The sequence below is a fragment of the Anabrus simplex genome, chromosome 4 (genome assembly GCF_040414725.1).
Source record: "Anabrus simplex isolate iqAnaSimp1 chromosome 4, ASM4041472v1, whole genome shotgun sequence".
NCBI lineage: Eukaryota > Metazoa > Arthropoda > Insecta > Orthoptera > Tettigoniidae > Anabrus > Anabrus simplex.
This window is the reverse complement of record NC_090268.1, coordinates 139922860-139945422: the sequence shown is the minus strand read 5'-3', so window position 1 is coordinate 139945422 and position 22563 is coordinate 139922860. Positions and strand designations below refer to the sequence as shown.

The 22563-nt window shown below is 40.3% G+C and overlaps 1 protein-coding gene across 4 annotated transcripts in view; it reads left to right on the top strand.

Moving 5' to 3' along the window:
• Nucleotides 1-2733: 2733 nt before the first annotated feature.
• Nucleotides 2734-22563, top strand: part of CycE (cyclin E) — a 104268-nt gene continuing 84438 nt past the window's right edge. Inside the window, exon 1 of one of the 4 annotated variants that reach the window (XM_067146314.2) lies at nucleotides 2734-2934. The gene's annotated coding sequence lies outside the window, so the exon portion shown is untranslated. Of the gene's footprint in view, nucleotides 2939-3350; nucleotides 3490-11688; nucleotides 11728-22563 lie in introns of those variants that run through there. The other 3 variants (XM_067146315.2, XM_067146316.2, XM_068227473.1) reach the window with 3 other exon arrangements.

Below are 22563 nucleotides of genomic sequence, written 5' to 3'. Positions count from 1 at the left end.
CCACACAGCGTCACAAAGGGTGTGGTGGTAATTATTATTTTCATGGGAAGTATAACTAGGCAATCATCTCAACAATTCTAAGAAGGAAAAATTATAGAAGAGGTCCGATCCTCTCAAGAATAATGATATCCGTGAAAAGAAGTGAAGGGTAACGAAGGGCGGGACGCTAGACTTCGCAAATTTAATACCGTCGGGGTCGGAAGAGTTGATCTCGGAAGGTCGGATAGGAAGTAGGCTGGCACAAGTACAGTATGTGAAAGCAGTGGCAGACCCCGATCCCAACGGGGGGTGTGGGTGGAAGACATCCGGTCGTAAAACTGGGCCAAGTCCACATGTGTGACACGGCCACCAGTGAGTGAGAAAAGTTAGAGAAGAATACGAATCTAATATTTGTCGTTTTCTCCTTGGTGTTTGCTTTATATCGCACCGACACAGACAGGTATTATGCGGCGATGGTTTAAGAAAGGGCTAGGAGTGGGAAGGAAGCGGCCGAGGCCTTAATTAAGATACAGCCCCAGCATTTATATTTGGGTTCGGAAGAATTGAGAGAAAGAAGAAGAGCTGCTCGACTAAGTGGTATGTTCCGAGCTGTCAGCGGAGAGATGGCGTGGAATGACATTAGTAGACGAATAAGTTTGAATGGCGTTTATAAAAGTAGGAAAGATCACAATATGAAGATAAAGTTGGAATTCAAGAGGACAAACTGGGCCAAATATTCATTTATAGGAAGGGGAGTTAGGGATTGGAATAACTTACCAAGGGAGATGTTCAATAAATTTCCAATTTCTTTGAAATCATTTAGGAAAAGGCTAGGAAAGCAACAGATAGGGAATCTGCCACCTGGGCGACTGCCCTAAATGCAGATCAGTATTGATTGATTGATTGATTGATTGATTGATTGATTGATTGATTGATTGATTGATTTGCCTGGTGTGAAAATGAAAAACCATCTTCAAGGCTGCCGACAGTGGGGTTCGAACCCACTATCTCCCGAATGCAAGATCATAGTTGCGCCATCCTAACCGCACGGCGAACTCGCTCGGTCTGGTGTTAATCATTTTGAGACATTTATAATTACTTTCACCATTTTATGACTTTCATTTCAATTTCTTGCCGTTATCCAAACAATTGACGTTTATAAATTTTGGTTTTGATTTATTTCTATCAAATAAGAGTTTTTTCATGAAGTTGATCTCCTCAAACCCCCCCCCCCCCTCCCACTTAATAAATTTGGAAATATTATCACGTGATGATGCCTTTGCTGGCGAGATGTAGTGTTTACAGTGTACTATGTCTTCTGGTATGGGCTAGAATAAATTTGTTTCTTTCATTGACCGGCTCAGTCTCATCCTTGGCTTTAACAATATGAAAGTGACTGAGGTATGAGCGATGCTAGTAATACCATTCTTTATGCAGCCAGTCCCTGTCATGAATGGAGTAAAAATATCGCTCATAGGATCGGTTGGTGTATCCATTTCAGTGGGCTTGGAAGACTGATGCAATAGCATTTTCTGGCTCGGTGAGGAAAGCAACGGGAAACTACCTCACTCCTCATTTCCCTAGTACGCCTCGGCTATTTATGACAGCTGTTGGCGGAGCTGTGGAGGATAAAACCAGCCTTCGGGCTGAATACCCAACATACGACATAGGCCCAAGTTATTATGTGAACTTTAAAGGGGTAACGCTGTAAGTCATAGCATCTAAAGAAGCCATCAACCTATTTCCATTCTGCTTTTATACACAATCATTAGGAGTTACATTCAGTCACAGCTCACTTTTAACATTAAATCAAATACTAAGTACCTTTCAAAAGCAATACGGTATTTGAGAAATTGCGATTTTTGGATTAGCCTTCATGAAGAAAAAAAAGACAACAACTTCTTTTAAACCCTGTTCGGTTCCGGTGTTGTATATTATTAAAATTCAGAAGTCAGCAAAAATATGAACAGGTTTTTACTGAACGCGATTCTTTTGAACGGGTACTCCATACGGGCAGACAGGCGGGTTCAAGGTTGTGTGCTGCCGTGTTCGGCACGAGCAAGCAAGGAGCGGAATTCCGGGGAGATGGTTCACCCCACGCGTCGTGGCTGGGTGGTTCCCGCGGCCGCCAAAACCAACTTACGAGTAGGATGGTTTGTAGGAATCTCCTACGTAAAACCAAAGAACTAAAGCTTTTTTTCAAGATGCCACCATTGCCTGAAAATTAAAGAATGTTCGTCTGGCAAGGGGGTAAAGAAACCATGGATCTATAATTTATACGCTTACTTAATTTATTGATTTACAGCCTCTATCAAATTACAATAGCACTTATATATTTATTTTTGCAAATATACCAACAACTCCAATTTCTGAGTTAATCAGGCCTACATATCGGTTCATATTTGTTAGAAACTGTTAGTTGGCAAGACTTACAGTCGAGAAACTGACAATACTGAGTGACAGTGAAAATAACCGAGTGAGGAATTATCAATTAGAAACGAAAACTATCACTGCAGTTTATGGGTTTCGAATCGAGGATCCCGCTTTACAGATCTCCAGTAGAACTCATTCCCGCGTGAGTTTCAAGCAATACCGGCGATCAGCTGAGCGCCAGCTGTGAACGTTTCAATCGGCTTTTGTGCGCCATATATCCACCAATAGGAAGCTTTAATTCCCAAAATACCCCTCTCTCCCGCTGCACTCCTCGCCTGTACTGATTCCCCTCCACTCACTTCTTGCCTTAGTCTGGCAAACTTTCAAAGTAAGGACTGCGGTGGTAATAACGACTCTTCGGCTTGTTTTGTTGATAAGACTTTTCCAATGAATTAGTGAATTAATGAAGGGTCTATGAAATTTAATATTGGTTCTGTGTGGTTAAGAGCAATGTTTGCTGAACTCCAAGAAAATATAGACTGTAACAAAATGTACTATTCAATCTTGGGAGAAAGCTGAGCGGTATGTACGTGTTATAACCTAAACTACGAGCTTATTGGGTTGAATTATGTGATTTTTAATTGCCGAAGATTCAGTTTTAAAAGTAAATTATGTGTAAAGTGCAATTTTGAACCTCGATGGGATTGCATTTTTTTCTTATTCGCCGGCACAGTGTATTTGGAAGTTGCGTGTTGTTTACTGTGTAATACTGTTGTTCTTGGGATTATTTCTCTATTTCAAGGTAGTTTTATGTGAAATTACTATTGTGTAAGAAGCGTATACACACATAATGCCTATAAAAGATAAAATTGAATATAAACAACGCCGTCGGGGTGTACAGGGATGCATCATTTTCGCGCGCGTTCCACGTATGGAGGGAACTGAGGTTCACAACTCTTCGTGTAATTTGGTAATTTTTGCTGTGGTGTATCCGATGTTCTAACTTGTATGTCCTTAAATAGAGCTCTGTGTAATCGATATTCAATTTTGAAGCAAAAACTCAGTGGTTTTTCGTATCCTATTGTTCAATTCAGGCGGGAGCTGAATGGCGTAAGCCTATGTGGCGCCTTATAATAGGTGACTTACGAATTTTAGGTTGATATCGTGACATTACTTGCAGTTTATACGTTCCCCAGTTATACAGGGATATTTCTAAAGTGGATTGTTATCATTAATTACAATTTTTGATAAGAAGTCTCATCACTTCCTTTCCCCAGCAAGTCCATTAGGTGTGTTAGGTTAGGTATTTTTGGATGATCATCGGTCATACAGACAAGGTAGAATAATTTATATAGTTTCAGTGCACTTGATAATGATACTGTTGCCATACCCATTTATTATAGTTTAGGTTCTTTCCATCTTCCTTGTCTCTTGCCGTGTTTTTGTGTATATAGTGCATTAGAAATCGCCCTTATTGGTGAAGGATGTATGACGAAATTAAAACTTATATCTTGTATTCAGTGTTATTTTTTTTAAATATATGAATTACGGTATAATAAGACAGGCTTATGTACATAACTTTCATACAGTATTTACCATGGAGCACTATTCATATCAGTAGTCTTGTTATAGTAAATTTTATCATTGTGCTTCCTCGTCTATTGGAATTTGATTCCTCAAACTGTGTCAACTTCAATGGTTTTTAGACTTGTTTTAAATTTTGGAGGGAAATGCTTGTTTTCAATGTCTTGGATGAGTTGAAGTAATTTTCAGAGGTAGGTATTTATGTTTGGTGAGAGAACTGATGTAGCTGGTTTCATGTTTGCTTCATAGTAATATTTGTTGATGTACCGTATCATCATGTGTTGCTGCTCATCTCTTCCGTAGTGTATGACTGCCATCCTTTCTGTGAAGGAGAGATGTCAGTATTGATGTTATCGGTCATGATGTAACGGTAGAGGCATTGCGCATCCTTCATTTTCTCTTACTTCTAGTATATTGATTATCTGGTAGTGGTTTTTTACCACTCATCAGTTGAGCTTACAAGAGCTTTACATTCAATGGTTTCTTCTATGTATTCTGCATATGAAAATTGTTTTCTTACTGTAAGTTATTTCTGAAGTAAACAATTAACTCTAATTTTCTATATATGGATTTTGACAAAGGTATTTCCACTCAGCTAAGTCCAGTAGAGCACGCTGCGCATGGCATTGTTCTCTTCTTTCCATTTGCATACCTTACTTCGTCACTATCACCATCTGTGCCTGAACACTCCAAGTTCTGTAGGCCTATATTAATTATTGATCTATGCACCTCCTGGTTAATGTCAAAATGTCAAATGTGCATAGAATAAAGCTGCTCAAAAGGATGTTTTGTGTCAGACCATTGTCCTACTGCAAAGGAGTCCTTATTGAATTCTGGAAGTGATGCAACATTTTAAACATTTCAGCCTATTGCAGTGGCGCTTCATTTGGGATGTATGGTAAACGTCAGCGTGATTTCTGATCTTTTGCTGTAAAAGTAAATATATTTCTGGGGTGGGTTGGTGGGTCCCTAGCATTAGCGATTAACACACCCCTCCCTTGCCAACATGTTATACGAGATAACATGTATTCGTATTCTAACCTTTGTACTTCATGCTGAGGGGAAATTATATACCTTTACCAAGGATTTTCTCCATTTGCTGATAGGAAATTAGAATGGAGGCTCATTGAGATCAGGTACTGACCACACTACCTTCTGCACTAAAAATCAAGAATGTTGGATGGTTTACGTTTCTCACACCACTGACCAATGGACTTATACTGGAATGTGAACTGAGGAGGCCAAAGGAGTAACAGTCCTATTGTATTCTGACTAGTGATGGGTTCTTCTCATTTATCCTGCCCAACATACCTTAGTCAGCTCATATTTTTCTCATTAAAGTATAGGGTGATCAAAGACACGTATCCTTCCATTTTCTACCTCTCATACGTATTACTTCCTAAGTGATCACCTCCATATTTTGACCAACCAAGATTCTTCTTTAATTTATAGAATAAAATCGTAATCGCGTGGCCTTAGCTACCAAGTTGCAGTCCTTCTCAAGTGGTGTCATCAATAGTAGCATTAAACTAACTTTGTGGTTCAGACAGATGTACATAAGGACATGTGTAGCAGAGCTGGTTGAAATTTGTGGACAGTAGACCAAGCGGGGCAAGAAGCTGAAGGGCCATTTTCAAGGTTGGCTCTGTTTGCTTAGGCAGCGCTTTCTTTCACGTACACTTGAGTTGACACTATTTGTCAGGATCACAAAAGTTTAATAGATTCACCTACCGAGCTCGATAGCTGCAGTCGCTTAAGTGCGGCCAGTATCCAGTATTCGGGAGATAGTAGGTTCGAACCCCACTGTCGGCAGCCCTGAAAATGGTTTTCTGTGGTTTCCCATTTTCACACCAGGCAAATGCTGGGGCTGTACCTTAATTAAGGCCACGGTCGCTTCCTTCCCACTCCTAGCCCTTTCCTGTCCCATCGTCGCCATAAGACGTATGTGTGTCGGTGCGACGTAAAGCAATTAGCAAAAAAAAAAAAAAAAAAAAAGATTCACCTCGTGGCCCTGAGGTCCAGCCTATGGTCCAGTACAGTGTTTAGTCGGTTCGAGCCCTGTTGGTGGAAAAATAATTATTCACAATCAGAATGTTGGCCAGCAGTATAAGAGAGGTGGTGGTATCCAATTTCTAATCACTAGATTGCATGCCAAAAAGCCTGGATTGAATTCCAAACTTCTTCACAGTGTTCACGTGGCGTGCATATAGTGCTGTTGATGGTGATTCGTCCGTCGGTTGGAAACATTAAGCCTTGATGAGAGCTCTTGGTGCTATTCGTCAGGAGTGCTCTCCCTTCTTACTATCGAATATCGCGTCATTAATTTAATTTCATTAACTCCTTTGATGAAGTGTTACAGGCTTCGGCAGCCAGCACAATTCCTATCCTTGCTGCTAGATGGGAGCTTCATTCCATTCCTGACCCGGTCAAATGACTGGAAACAGTCTGTGGATTTTCAACTCCTCTGATGAGGTTGACGTCAGAAAGAGCGTGCAGGCACCCACATGTGAAATACCTCAGCCAGGACTGGGAACTTTGAATCATGAGTTGGACACACTGCCACTGATCCACTGAGGCAAGAATAGATTGTCACTTATATTGGAATCTAGTGTGGCAGAGTACTTGAGTGAGGACTGCACATCTGATAGTGATTTTTAACCAGACAGTCTTTTAAAACCCAGTTTTAGTCATTGGAGATTCTGCTTCTAATGTTATTCGTGTACATTTGTGAGAATATTACCCAGCAGTCCTACTGTTATCTTGTGGAACAGTTGTCCCTTGCTGACTTTCAGGGCAGGATCCCTTTAACCATCTTGAGCTGAGTAGGGCAGCATTTTTATAGAGCCAAAATGTTATAATGGATTCAAATATTGGTAGGGTGTATAATAATATACCTTCCCAAGGTGAAACCTATGAAGGGTAAAAAGAGCCACTTTATCTAGGTTGCAAATTATAATAAATGGGATGTAGAGACCAATGCTTTGGTGTAAAGGACATTACTATTTTGGAATATATATTTAACATATGATATTACAAACATGACTAACATACAATGTAAGGAAAGACAAAGGAGGGCATTACAAATTAATGTCTAGTTTATAAGTTACTGTATAGCCTTAGGAGTAGCATCCAAGAAATCCAGAACATTTTCTCAATAGGAAGACGGGACATTCCTTATCAGTATGTTTAGTGATTTTTTGGGAATTACCATGCGAGTTGGCTGTGCGGTTAGGGACGGGCAGCTGTAAGCTTGCATCCAGGAGACAGTGGGTTCAAACCCCACTGTTGACAGCCCTGAAGATGGTTTTTCTGTGGTTTCCCATTTTCACACCGGGCAAATGCCGGCGCTGTACCATCACTAATGCCACAGCAGTTTCCTTCCCACTCCTAGGCCTTTCGTATCCCATCGTCGCCATAAGACCTATTTGTGTCGGTGGGACATAAAACAGATTGTATTGTATGGGAATTCTATATATGCATGTTGGATTTGTGATTATCCCCCCCCACACACACACACACACACACACACACACACACACAAGATTTGTACAGTAGGTCTGCACATTTGCCATGATTAGTTCTGATCTTATTCAGCATCATCCATGGTTTGGAAGACAACTTCAGAGTATCAGGCTTAACACTGCCTCTGAGAAATACTGCTCTGGAGAGCTATTAATCCATTCTGGCTTCCAGACGAGATTGGATGTTAATGTCTGCCTGGTCCTGATTGGAGGTTGTCTACAATGGAGTCTGTTTATAGCAGTGCCTGCAATATTCTCATGGACAAGCAGAATAGGCCTGACTGGATTAATTACTCACTGTAAAATACTAAATATTACATTATTGTATTCTCTGTATGTCCAACCCTTGTCCTGATTCTTTATAGGGTCGGGTATGAAGCGAGATGAATCTTTGTAGAGAGTTTTTATGACTGGATGTTGTTCCTGACGTCAATCTCATCAGAGGAGTTACTGAGATGAAGTAAATGATGTGCTATTGATATTAGGAAGGGAGAGGCTGAAACCCAGTGCCAGCACATAGCCTACTCCTGTCGAATAGTACCAAGTGGTCTGCTCAAGGCTTAACGTCCCCATGAGATGGACAAATCACCATTAAGTGTCCTACACCCTCACTCCATGTGACCACTGCAGAGAGGAACTGAATCCAGGCTTTTGGCATGCAATCTAGTGATTGGAAATTTTATACCACTACCTTTCCTACCCTGCCGGCCAACATTCTGATGGTGAATTTTTATAATAATGCTATTTGCTTTACGTCCCACTAACTACTTTTACGGTCTTCAGAGACGCCGAGGTGCCGGAATTTAGTCCCGCAGGAGTTCTTTTACGTGCCAGTAAATCTACCGACACGAGGCTGTCGTATTTGAGCACCTTCAAATACCACCGGACTGGGCCAGGAGGTGAATTTTTCTCAAGCAACGAGACTTGAACCAGCTAACCATGGTGTCAGATCATGGCTTAACGATTACGGCCACCAGGTGGGCACATTATTGTATTCTCTAATATGCTAAATAGACAGAAAATCTGCTAAACAACTTCCGGGAGCTTATCCTAGTTATTTCTGGGGTTGCTGGTGCCAACTGACTCATTCTAGGTTTTAGTGGGAGTTGGCCTGGGACTGTTGGTAAGGCTACATATAACTTTTCAGATGAGAATTCCATATGGATTCGAACCTTAGCCAGTAGCTAAGCCATATACATGGACATTGTTTTATCCATGACGGTGATGGTCGCTCACCTGGTTGCCAGCAATGCGAGCTTGTCTCCCACCAAGCACTTTTCTGTAATGCGCTTCTTGGCACCACAAGTTCCCCTCCTTTGCAGTCTGCTGAGAGCTCAGTTTACTAAAGTGTTCACATGTTTAGTGCTCGCTCTGTTCTTCCAATGCCATTTTCATTACGTGAGCGTGTGTGTATATACATAATACCTTAATAAAGCACAGAAAATCTTATGCGAAAACACTTCATGGCTTAGTGCTGGGTGAGTGCTGGCCACGTTGTGGCAAATGGCTCAGCGGGAGACAGGCTCGCAGCGCAGGCGACCGGGCGAGTGACAATCCCTTGCATAGATAAAACAATGTCCCTGTAATTCATGCACCTTCAGATTAGGTATATGTTGAAATGTCTCTTATTATTTCTAGCTCTTGAGCTGATGTAGTGGTATAATTGAACTCCAGATTGAACTTGCAGAAAAAAACATTAAATAAGAGCTTGATTCAAGAAATACTATTTTACCTAGTGAGTTCGCTGTGGGAGTTGGTTTCAAACCCCACTGTTGACAGCCCTGTGTTTTTCCATTGTCACACCAGGCAAATTTAGGGGCTGAAACGTAATTAAAGCCATGACTTTTTCCTTCCCAGTCCTAGCCTTTTCCTATACTGTTGTCGATAAACTTAACCATAATAGGTATTATGTTTGATCCTGTATTGACTTGTCTGAATCTATTACAGAACTATTTAAAATAGTTTTATTTGAGTCCGCCTTGTCAATACACCTTAAAATGATGGAAAACTATCATTGTTTTATTCTTTGAAATGACATCACTAATGAAGGGGCCGGGCTGAGTGGCTCAGGCGGTTAAGGCGCTGGCTTTCTAACCCCAACTTGGCAGGTTCGATCCTGGCTCAGTCCGATGGTATTTGAAGGTGCTCAAATACGACAGTCTCGGGTTGGTAGATTTACTGGTACGTAAAAGAACTCGTGCGGGACTAAATTCCGGCACCTCGGCGTCTCCGAAGACCATAAAGGTAGTTAGTGGGACGTAAAACAAATATTATTATTATTATTATTACTAATGAAGGGAATGGATGATTTTCCCAAAATATGTATGGTAAAATAAATAGTTTTCTATCATTATAAGGTGTATTGATAATGCGGACTCAAGTAAAACTATTTTAAATAGTTCTGTAATAGATTCCTATACTGTTGTCACTGAAAACCTATACGAGTTAGTGCAATGCTAAACTGCTTGAAAAAAAGAAAAGTAAATAATTTTATTAACAGTTTCAGGACATTGTTTCAAGTTCTTTATGAGACAATCCTACAGCTTGGTGGCTGAGAAAGATTTCAATTCAATTCGGGAGTTAGTGGGTTCAAACCCCATTGTCCGCAGCCCTGAAGATGGTTTTTCAGTGGTTTTCCATTTTCACACCAGGCATATGCTGGGGCTGTACTGTGATTAAGGTCATGGTCACTTCCCACTTCTAGCCCTTTCCTATCCCATCATTGCCTGTGTCTGTGTGATGTAAAGCAAATTGTAATTAAATTGATAAAAGATTTCCAAAGATCTTGTGCTTAATGTTGGGTGTGCAGAGCATGGATTCACCTAAGTTAGACTTAAGATTCAAAGAACTGCAACTGGGCGAGTTGGCTGTGCGGTTAGGAGCTCACAGCTTTGAGCTTGCATCCGGGAGATAGAGGGTTCGAACCCCACTGTCGGCAGCCCTGAAGATGGTTTTCCGTGTTTTACCATTTTCACACCAGGCAAATGCTGGGGCTGTACATTAACGCCCCGGCCGCTTCCTTCTCACTCTTATCCCATCGTCGCCATAAGACCTATCTGTGCCGGTGCGACGTAAAGCAAATAACAACAACAAAGAACTGCAAGTACTGGAGCAGTGATGTACTGATTTAAAAAAAGGAACTTCCTGTACAGACTATGAATCTCATGTTAAATTTGTATTGACGGTTGAATTTCTTACAAAATTGTACAAAAACTGTTTTAATTCTCCTAGTCAGTACTATATATTTTACGTCCAATTAAGACGAAACCAAACATAAATAGATATGTTTCGACCTGGCATTGGATCATCCTCAGTAAGACATGTATAATGAATTAAAAACATATGAAATACACAAAATGAATTGTTAAAGTTTTTTTTGAAACATACTGAGAGTTAAAAAAGCTGTGAAATGTTGATCATTGAAATAGTCTTGAGCTGGAGGTCTTTCTGTTTCAATGTTTTTTTGTTGTCCTTTGGTGTGGTTCAACTGGTATCTGTATACTGTTGACTTAGTTGTTGTGTTCCGACATGGGTGATATACATAAGGATTATTGAAGTTGAACCGTCTGATTTGTGTTACGTGGCCCACTTGTATCACCCGTGTTCTCTGACTACAGAGTCCAGCTCTCGACTGTTTTAACGATCAACATTTTGCAGTTTTTTAAATTTCATCATTTTTTAAAAACTTTTTATTTTGTGTGTTTCCTGTGTTTTTAATTCATCATACATGTCTTACTGCAGATGATGCAGTGCCGGGTCAAAACATGTCTATTTATGTGTCAAGTTTCATCTTAATTGGATGTAAAATATATAGTATTGACTAGGAGAATTAAAACAGTTTTTGTACAGTTTTGTAAGAAGGAACTTCCTTGACGAGGCAATCTATTTTTGAAATGCGTGTAGCATTACCCACACAACAACATTAACTCGGTGGAGTTCACTTCGCTCATAGAGAACTGCTTATACAATTACAATGAGATTCATAGTCTGTAACATAGAGAACTGATTCAATCAGAGCATTGGTATGCAGGCTGTGTCAGTAACACCAGTTGAGATTGTTTGCAACCTTGCAGGTGAAGCCATATACTACTACTACTACTAAACTGTGAGGACTTGGTGGATGTCGAAGCAATAGTAGATAGCAAGCATTGAACTGAAGCTTTCTTTGACGAATGCTCAAGAGGACACACATGCTCCTCACGACCAATGTGCTGTGTCACTGTAAACCGTCTTTCAGCCGATACTTTGGTTTTGCACGGCTTACAATATGGTATGGTTCCATCAGTAGAAAACACATTATCACCAAACTCGGCTACTATTTATTTTAAATGAACTTGCACGTGTGATTTAATATTAGGCATTTTCAAATTGGTACTTGAATGGTTTCAAGTACTGGATGTTATGAACTGTATGAGACTGAAGCAATACTGTTAACAGAAAATCTACACCTTCCCCTTCCACCCTAACCTTTACAGCTGTAGGTGTCAGAGAAGTCTTGGTGACTCCAGGTAACATTTCAGACATGTCAGTCCCCAAATAACTTGTTTCCTGGAAAAGCAAATGTATAAAGTCTGTATCGTGAAAGAAGAGTAATGACAGCTGTCATCCGCTCGTGGGCGCGAAACAATTGCTCCACTCACGTCATCCCTCCTCCAGACATTTTTGTCCTGTACTTCTGCAGTCGTCTACTGTAACCTTCTGTGCCTTAAAACATTTCCACCAATGGGACTGTGTTAGCAAAGTAATATTATATTGAAATGTTTTATTTCAGTATTTGTATAACTACTAGTTAAGGCTTTCAGATGTAATTTCATAAAATAATGTGGCAGTATGAAAAAAGGGACAAAACGACCTAGAGACAAAATTCTCCAAAATTAAAGAAAATGCTCTTAAGATATAAAAAATGCAAATAATGCAAAATTAAAAGGGTATAATTTGTAATTGAGGTGCCATGAACAGAGCTTGTATATGTTGCCATTAATGCTTTCATGGCCCGTAGTTATAGACATGATATTTTATAGGCTTTTGGGCTTGTGCTGTGTCAAGTAAATAAGGTGAAATTTCAACAGGGACACCAGCTATCAATTAAGTAATACCTGGCTGCCAGCCATTAAGAATTTATGTAGGTAGTTCCCTTCCCTGCCCCTTCACTATTGTTATTTCGTCTCGGGGTTTTCCAAATTCGTACGTTCCTCGTCGCAGATGTTTCATTTCAGGCTTATGTTTATGTCTTACACCTGTCATATGTTACGCAAACACGTTATGTGAACCGCTTAGTCTGATTGTGATAGTTTGGTCAGCTTCCATCTGGAGTGAACGAACTTTCACTTCTATTATAACGTTCCAAATTCAAAAGTGTCATTGTTTAAGAAGCCTTTCTCGTGGACAGTCGAGAATTCTTCTGAGGACGCAGAGCACAGTTTTCTGCGAAATGTTAAGAATTTCACCTTATTTTCTTGACACAGCACAAGCCCAAAAGCTTATACAATATTATGTATATAGAGATTGTATATATATTGCACCTGATCACTCAATGAAAGATGTCATGTCATAGACATCCGAGCCCCAATTATGAGTGTCATTTCAGAACCTTATTGAAACCACATGTAGGCTTTCTCTTGGTCTGTTAACCTTGAAAAAACGGCACAGTATGTTGTTGATGTACTTATGATTCTTAGTTCTTTCTGAGAAGTAGTTTGATCCTCTAACCTGATTTGCTCAATAACTTTCCTTATACGTTATTCATTGTAAAGATGTATTCATTATTGACCTGTACCTATTTTGTGAATTGCTTACCGTGCGTAGATTGAACCGGGCTTAATCAGAAAAGAATAATCAGTGGTAGGTATATTTCACCATTTGAATCACCTGCAGAATCTAATTACAGAAACGTACGGTTTCGGTTCATGCACTGATATATTTTTCTGTGCTTCCAGCTTTAAAAATTTTATGGTGGTCCATTGGACAATTGACTTAAGTCCTGTGTACCGAGTTATATTTCTGGTAGATTTTTAAAGTAAATTTTGTTAAAGTTCTGTGTAAGAAACTGTGATCTTGTTGAAAAGGTGTTCTTTACCAAGTTATGAATTTTGTACACCAGACTCAAAATGTTGTAAAGTCTATTTACAGCTAGTTTGGCTTCATCTAATTTTATTAAGATTTCTGCACTCTATGCAGAGGTATATTGTATTAAATGCAAAATAAAGAAGTATAATATTGTCCATATTCCATGCTGGGTATGTTGTCTTATCACTGGCTCTCCTAAAAAATTACTGGAAAAACATGACTTAGCACACTTTGCTACTGATACACAGAAATGTGTTTTTGTGTGGAAATCAAACGCTTGGGAATTTATGCTCACATTTTCTTGCACGTTTTTTTCTTTACAAAATGATTTTGCTGGTAAATGTATGCTGTTTCAAAGTAAATCTCTCAAACTCTTTTGTAATTTCACAAACATTAAAAATGAATAAACTGAGCTTGACAGCTGCAGTCGCTTAAGTGCATCCACTATTCGGGAGATAGTGGGTTTGAACCTTACTGTTGGCAGCCCTGAAGATGGTTTTCCGTTTAAAATTTTCACACCAAGCAAATGCTGGGGCTGTACTCTAATTAAGGCAATGGCCGTTTCCCTCCCATCTGTACCCCCTGCATGCCATAAGAGGCTACTAAGAGGGGAAGAACCAAAGAATATGTACTTGTTCTCTGGTATATGTGTGTATAACACCCAGTTAGTGTCTGGCTAAGTAGTTAATGTGCTGGTCACAAATGGTGTTGGTGCGACATAAAAGCAAATTATATATTTTTTAAAGTGAACAATATCACAGCACAGCTACCACAAATGACTTTTATGCCCTAGACCAAAAAAAGTACACCACTGGAGGATGTGGAATGCACATAATAGTCCAGGAAATGTTGGCAATGTGTGGAAGATGCTATGAGCCACTACTGTCAAGGTGGCAGCGAAGTTGACTGCTTGGCGCTTGCACAGTAAATAAAAATTCTCTCTAAATACATCTCTCAGTGTTCATTAGTTGCTTTTGGGAACTAATTAAAATGTCTTACGTTGAAGGGATATAATGATTTGATACTTGGGTTTTCATTGATGTATTATTTCTCCTATTGGGAGTCAATCACATCTGATTAATCTTCGTTTGTATGATGCCATTATGCAATATACATTGCAGATACATTCCTCTGTTCCTCCTAGATTTTTAACATTTCTCTCCAAGCATCTAAAGCTCATCATTGGTGACTTGTCTACCCAAGCATTGTTTGAGCTGGAAAAATAAAGAAGGTAAATGTAAATTTCTCCGCTACACAGAAAAAAAACATTAGAATAATGGATATGTTTTGAGGCTTAGAAGAGAGAACAAGTACATGTTCTTTGGTTCTTCCCCTCTTAGTAGCCTCTTATGGCATGCAGAGGGTACAGATGATGAATGCATCCTTTCCCTCCACCCACAGGGGAGATAGTTCCGATAAATCAAAATGAATAATTTTCTCTTCTGCAGTATTCAGAATTTTAATATTTTCCCATTAAAATTATTTGCCATTGTTTTGTTTATAGCCTCTCTTTATTGGTGTAATTCGTCCAACAAAAACATGCCTTTCTGTCCACCAAAATGACATTGTTCTTCTATCTATGTGATGTACACTGGTTGCCTGGTTATGGTGTTTTTTTTTTTTTTTTTTTTTTTACGAGGCTAAACTGCTTATGCTAATTCCAGAAGATAGACCCCCCCCCAGCCAAAAATCATATCCATGTTAATATGAGTTACTGGGTACAAGATGGAGAGTAAAGAAAGGAAAAGTGATGTGGGCGGAAAAGATTATCCTGGCAAGGAATGTCTTGTATTGGATTGACCATTCACAGTATGGCAACTCTGACGTGGTAAACACGAAATGTGGTTATCTGTTCTTTGATGATTGCTAGCATTGAGTGGGGAGAAGGCACAGGAAGAAGATTAATAATAATAATAATAATAAGATAGGGACTATACAGAATGTAAAAAAGCTATACTGAAAACATGAGAAGTGTATAAGATATGTATTTGCTACAATATGGTACAGCTGTCAACGTCCTGTTACTGTTCAGAAGAATAAAAGTCAGTGTTTTCCATTTTGCTTTATGTTACATTGTGTGGCGAGTGTTTTTAAACACATGCATATTCATTGTGTGCAGGTATCCATCAAACTACCATTGCACTGGTGTCTGTGTCTATAACACCCAGTTAGTGTCCGGCTCCATGGCTATATGGTTAGCGTGCTGGCCTTTGGTCACAGGGATCCTAGGTTCGATTCCCGGCAGGGTCGGGAATTTTAACCTTAATTGGTTAATTTCACTGGCACAGGGGCTGGGTGTATGTGTCATCTTCATCATCATTTCATCCTCATCATGACGTGCAGGTCGCCTACGGGGGTCCAATCAAAAGACCTGCGTCTGGCGAGCCGAACTTGTCCTCGGACACTCCCGGCACTAAAAGCCATACGCCACTTCCATTTCACACCCAGTTAGTGTCTGGTTCCGTGGCTAAATGGTTAGTGTGCTGGCCTTTGGTCGCAGGGGTTCCGGGTTCAATTTCCGGCAGGATCGGGAATTTTAACCATAATTCGTTGATTTCGCTAACACGGGGGCTGGGTGCATGTGTCGCCCACGTCATAATTTCAACCTCATCATGATGCGCAGGTCGCCTACAGGCATCCAATGAAAAGACCTGCACCTGGGAAGCCAAACTGGTCCTCGGTCACTCCCGACACTAAAAGCCATACGCCATTTAATTTTTACCCAGTTAGTATTTGTAAACATCAACATATATAACCAGTTCGTGTGTGTCTTTCTCCATAATGTAATGGTTAGCACACTTAGCTGCCATCCTTTGAGGCTTAGTTTTAATTCCTGGTATTGCCAGAAATTTAAGATTGGCAAGAGAGCTGGTATGTAGTTAAAATGATACACACAGTTCACATTCATTGGGGATGTGCCTAAAAGGAGCTGCACCACCTTGGGATGAGGACATGAGTTTCCACGTTTACCAGTTAGTGTACTTGTGATTCACTCTACTACTTTGACCTTCTTGCAGGTGTGGTGTGTATGTCACAACAGGTCGCTTGCCCTTGTGACTGGAGCGTACAGTAACAAGCCATTGCTGCTAGAATGTACAGACAGGCTCATAAATGAAAGAGTCTGGACAGATTCAAACCAGTCTCATTTCTGCTCAACCCCCTGTGGGTGGGGGACGCAGACAAAGAATACACCCACGGTATCCCTTGCCTGTCGTAAGAGGCGACTACAAGAGGCTCTCAACTTGGGAGTGTGGATTGGCGACCACGGGGCCCTTAGCTGAGTCTTGGCATTGCTTTCACTTACTTGTGCCAGGCTCCTCACTTTCGTCTATCCTGTCCAACCTCCCTTGGTCAACTCTTGTTCTTTTCTGACCACGACGGTATTAAGAGCATTTGAGGCCTAGGGAGTCTTTCATTTTCACGCCCTTTGTGGCCCTGGCCTTTCTTCGTCCGTTACTTCATCTTTCGAAGTGACTGATCCCTTCTTTTTTCTCTCTCTCTACCCCCTGTGGGTGGGGGACGCAGACGAATAATACACCTACAGTATCCCCTGCCTGTCAGGAGAGGCGACTGAAAGGGGCAACCAAGGGATGATTGAATTAGAACCATGAAACTACTTTTGATTCGTACCATCATGCGGGGAAAACCATGGGTTGCCTGTACTTGCGAGTAGTACCACTATATTAGGTACGAAATGGGTTTGTGATTAGTAGCGGCAGAGTTGGTTCTCCTGTGGGTTTCCAGTACCCGTGCATCGTACCCATGTGAGCGACGCCGTGGGTCTGCGTTGCCTGTGATTAGTACCCACTATATGAGGAACACCACGGGAATACCGGCACCCATGACTAGTACACCTAGGTGAGGAACCTCATCGGTTTGCGTTGTCTATGAGTGGCGCCATAGTGTGAGAAACACCATAGGTCTGCGTTACCTGTACGAAGTACAATACTTGTGAGTAATAGCATCTTCTGTGGAACATCGTAAGTCTTCGCTACTTTTGATTAGTACCCCAACATGACAAATACCATGGTTCTACTTTACTCGCGACATGTACCATTCTGAGGGGCCTTAGACTTGGATTTTGGACCCCTTTAGACATCAAGCATCATCGATTCAGGATTGTGCTTTATAAGTGGTCCTTTGGTCAGTAATACTGTTATTTGTGGTCTTTTTTTTTTGAGCTCGATCCACTGTTTTTTTGTTAGTGGTTTTTTTTTTTGGGGGGTTCATGTCCATCCATTCATTCTTCATGACATTTTTTTATTTTTGTCAGTGAACGATTTAGAACTTTTTGTCGTCATTTCATTTCGTACCATTAGGGGCCGATGACCTCGATGTTAGGCCCCTTTAAACAACAAGCATCATCATCATTTCTGCTCAGTCGAAATGGATGTGCGAGTCAACCTAAACTCGAAACCAGGCTCAGTATACCTACCAGTCCATTCAGTTGTTCAATCACTCGGTAGGTGGTTAACTCCAAATATTGCCATATTTCTGCTTCATGTTTGTGCATTATGAGTGTTGTAGAGGAAAGTATCCTAATATGGGATGGTTCTTAATATGGGGTACTTCAATGTCTCAGCCAACAGGTATTGAAATCGTGTTGAGACTTGAACGAACTACTAAAGCGCATGCTGAAACGCGTTCTGCCGGTACGCCTCTGCATTCTTGCATGTCAGACCACTATAGTGAATTGAAGAAAAAAGTTTGCTCTTTGAGATAATTTGTAGATACTGACGTCTTTGCCTACACCCATAGGAGGGTAAATTTTGTTGGCAACAAACTCCTTTTTTGAGAGACAGTAAGAACATGAAGCTATTGGTTGCTTCTTTAGATCTTGGCCTAACTGCAATTTCTTTAGCTGGAAGCTTGAGTAACCTAACATGGCAAGTTCCCTACCATGGGGTAGCGATGACGTATTGTGCGTACCCCCTATTAGGAAACTCGCGTTATTCGTTATGATATAAATGTTATTAGAATGATTCCCGCTTATTCATCGTCCAAAATAACTTACCACTAGGTGAATAATAATATGTCAATATTTTTATTAATTTATTTATATTCAAATACCAACGATGAATGATCAGCCAAACACATTGGTAGAGACAAGTTAATCCAGAGCTGGAACATCTTGTGATGTTGCAAGTTCACCGTACAAAGCTCAGCTCATTCTGTAGAAATCAGAAAAGAATGCCACCTCCACTCTGCCGGAAGCCAAACAAGCTTCAAAATTGACTTCACAGAAATGATTTTCAGCAACAAATAAAAGGACAAAAAAGATTGCTGTTGAATCTTCATCTCTTGTAGAAGAATACAACATCGTGTTTCTGGAGTAGGAAGACTACTGGGGAAACAAAACTGAGGATGACTAAGATACAGAGTGTATTGTTCAGGCCTTTTCCTCGAACATCTGACAGTGAAGTTGAGCACCTTTCAAGTTTGGTCCTTCCAAACACTCAATAAACAGAGTGCTTGAGCAGGAAGCTCTGAAAGAGTTTAACTTTCTTATAAATGAGTTTGAGTGAGTCTGCTTGTCGCTTTGTACAGCTCTAGTTCTTCTTAGCTATTGTTTTACCTTACATCATGCCGGTACCTACAACTGAGCCTGTCAGCAGCCCTGGAGGTGGTTTCCCCATTTTCACTCAAAGCAGATTCTGGGGTTGTACCTTAGAGCCATGGTCGATTTCTTTCCAGTTCTATCACATCGTCGCCAAAATACATGTCATTGTTAGCGCAAATTAAAATAAATATGGAAAAAAAAGTAACACTAATTATCACGTCCAAAAAATAAAATTAGTTTTCACTTACATCTTGCAAATAGCCCATCTATTTCATATGATAACTTTACAACATTCCCTTTCACCCTGTATATACTGATGCTGCGATATCTTGTATCCTTGGGAGCAAATATTGTAATGCACAACTGTAATATTGTGTTGTTGTAATTGTAAACAATAATAATGTTGATGCTTTTACTTCCTACTAACTACTTTAATGGTTTTTTGGAGACGCCAAGGTGATGGAATTTTGTCCTGCAGGAGTTCTGTAAAGTGCCAGTAAACGTACCCACACGAGGCTGACGTAATATGAGCACCTTCAGATACCACCAGACTGAGCTGGGATCAAACTCTCTAACTTGAACTGAAAAGAACAGCGTTCTACACCTGAGCCACTCAGCCCGGTGAATGAAAACAATGTATTTGCTCAGTTTTTCATCTTTATTATGTCTGTTATGTCAGACTTATGCATAATATATCTTAAAATATGTTGATTTGGAATACCTTAAGTGTAAGCTTGAATTACAGTTTTGAAAGTAAAAGAATTGACTTAGTGAAACGGTGGCAGAACGAAATAAAGTTAAAAAGGCAGGAAGGTAATCATAGTGAGGAGGTAAATACAGGGCTAGAAGTGAACATTTTGGATGAATTTGCATGTTTGAACTGACTTTGAAGGTAATGTCACATGTGATTGATTGATAGGGGTGAGAGGTTGGTTTTTTTTTGTTTGTTTGTTCGTGGCATCGACCCCTGTGGATCTTTTGCCAGTACTTGCACCATATATGAACCTGCCTGTAATTGGAATTGCGGATGTGTAGTGTGTTGAATTTGAGGAAAGGAACATTAAGGACGACACAAACACCCAGTCCCTAGGCCAAGGATATTAATCATTTACATTTAAAAACCCCTGACCCGGCCAGGAATCGAACCCAGGGTCGCCAGATGACAGGCGGATGTGTTGCCCCCTACACCTCGGGGCCGGACAAGGGGTGAGTTACTAAATATATTATTGCATCTCTCATGGAAAGTACAAGATTCTGGAGGGGTTAACAAATAGTGGGTAGGCTTGACACCAAAATGGACCACAAAAGGTCAGTAACTCCTTCAGCCTTGATTGACACTGACTTTGACTTTTACAGCTTACAACTTAGCCAAGTAATATTCATATGCATTGAAGTCCCCTGATGAACCCTTGCTCATCTTCATTGATGAAGCTAAGGAAATCATTGCCATCTGCAAAGCAGCATTGTTGAAAGTGTGGAAGGAACAAAACATTTTTGTGTAGGAAATATCTGTAAGTATAGGAAACATAACCAATGTACAGTAGTCGTGATGGTCAAGGATAATTTAATAATCCCTGGTTGACTGACATACCTCTTCTAATTTCTACATCAATCTGTTGGGAAATCTGATGAATTTAATCGTTGCCGCTTTAATGTCCTTTGTGATTGCCATTATTAGCCTTAGTTCTCTCTAAGCGTCAATTAAATCTGCATGTCTGTATTCCAACTGCTGGCACCATTTTACTGAGAAAGACCCAATCTGCTGTTCTTAATATGAATATATTCAAGCTTGAGTTAAACAGTACTAAACTCTGCAACGCAGTTGGTTAGTAGATCTTCTGTTCCCAAGATAGAGGGTTTGAACCCAGCTTAAGTCGGTGATATTTGAGAGTAAACGGGACATTGGGTCTGTTACCGTGTTTTGGTGGATCAGCAGAGGTGGAAGAAGGTGCGGGCTGGAATGGGTCTAACTACAAGTTCGAAAGATGAATTAAAATTTCAACAAAGGTTATATTTTCAAAACTTAACAGTGGTGACATAGAATTTGAAAACTTAACAAGTCAACAAGAAGTCAAAATCAGGTACAAAGAAATTATAAGTGTTAGGGGATAATTACAAGATCTGGGCTTCGAGCCCCACAATTACAATCCTTGAGCTATTAGCCCAATTTTACCAAAGTACAGAATTAAACAAAGGGGCAGAAAACCCCATCATGCCAAGGAGCACTTGCTCCTACCTACAGTGTTAAACCTCCTAGAGGCACTTTCCAAAATACCAGAAAGAGCGGACCTGCTCTTAGTTTTACAAGCCTTATCAAAGGCCACAACAACCCTTACTCCTAACTTCCCTCAAGGCACACATACAGTGAAACAGGGGTATCTAATACCCAACCTACAGGGCCTTTGCATGAAGAAAACTAAACATCAGGATGAGTTACTGGCCCAAAGTACAGAAGGAACTGGAGGCGTAAACTTGCACTCCAAAATACACCTTTAAAACCTAAGTGGCTCTAGGCCGAAACACAGGGGCTAATCCCAAGCTAAGGAGGTGACCCGTGTGAGAAAACTTTAATATATTAAGGAAGAGAAGAAACGGTTATGAAAACGTAGTCACCTCAGTTTCAAAATGAAGGGGATTTCGAGAGGGTAAAGCACTCTCTATCCCCGCTTTACAGTAAAAGATATTTGTAGTTTTTACATAGATTGAAAGGAATTTACATTTGAAAGGTAGGTTACATACTAAAATGTTTCGAACCCTCCCCGAGAGTTAAACTGCTGAGCTAGCGAGAAATAAAGATGTTAACAGGCCATTACCTTGTTGAAGAGCTGCTGCTTGAAGAAAGAGGTGCTTCCCGCCCCCTGCTACATATCCACACACAAAGTTAGATGTTACTGAAGTGGCCCCGAGACAAGAAAATCAGCAGTTTTTTTACCCTCGTGGAAAATTCGAGACCTTTCAAGAATGAATAGACACACCCCCTCACCTTTATTGGATAGCTTAGAGCTACATATCCATATCGAAGAAGACATACACTATTGGTCAAAAATTAATTAAATAAATTCAGGATTGGCTGAGTTCAGAACTGGCGGACAGAACGATTAATATTGCCAACCCAAAAAATAAAAGAACAAAATGTAGTAAAGACAAAACTTAAGAATATAAAATTTCTTCAAGAAGGTTCATTCCTTCGCACCAGAGTGCGTAATCATAGTTTTAAAAGACATCTGGTAGAGAATGTCCACACTTCTTGATCAATTACAAACAAAAACACATCAAAATTCACACAGAGCCATCTTTGGAGAAACTGTTGAGTTAATACAGTTTTTTATAGTTCAGGCTTTCTCCTGTAGAGGAGTTTCAACTGGTGCAATATTTGAACTAGCGGCGTGGAGGTGTACCGCCCGGTACAGGGTCGTTGGATTCTGGGGTGTTAAATAACTTCTTTGGGGACAAAATTCAGACATCCTGGCATATGTTATA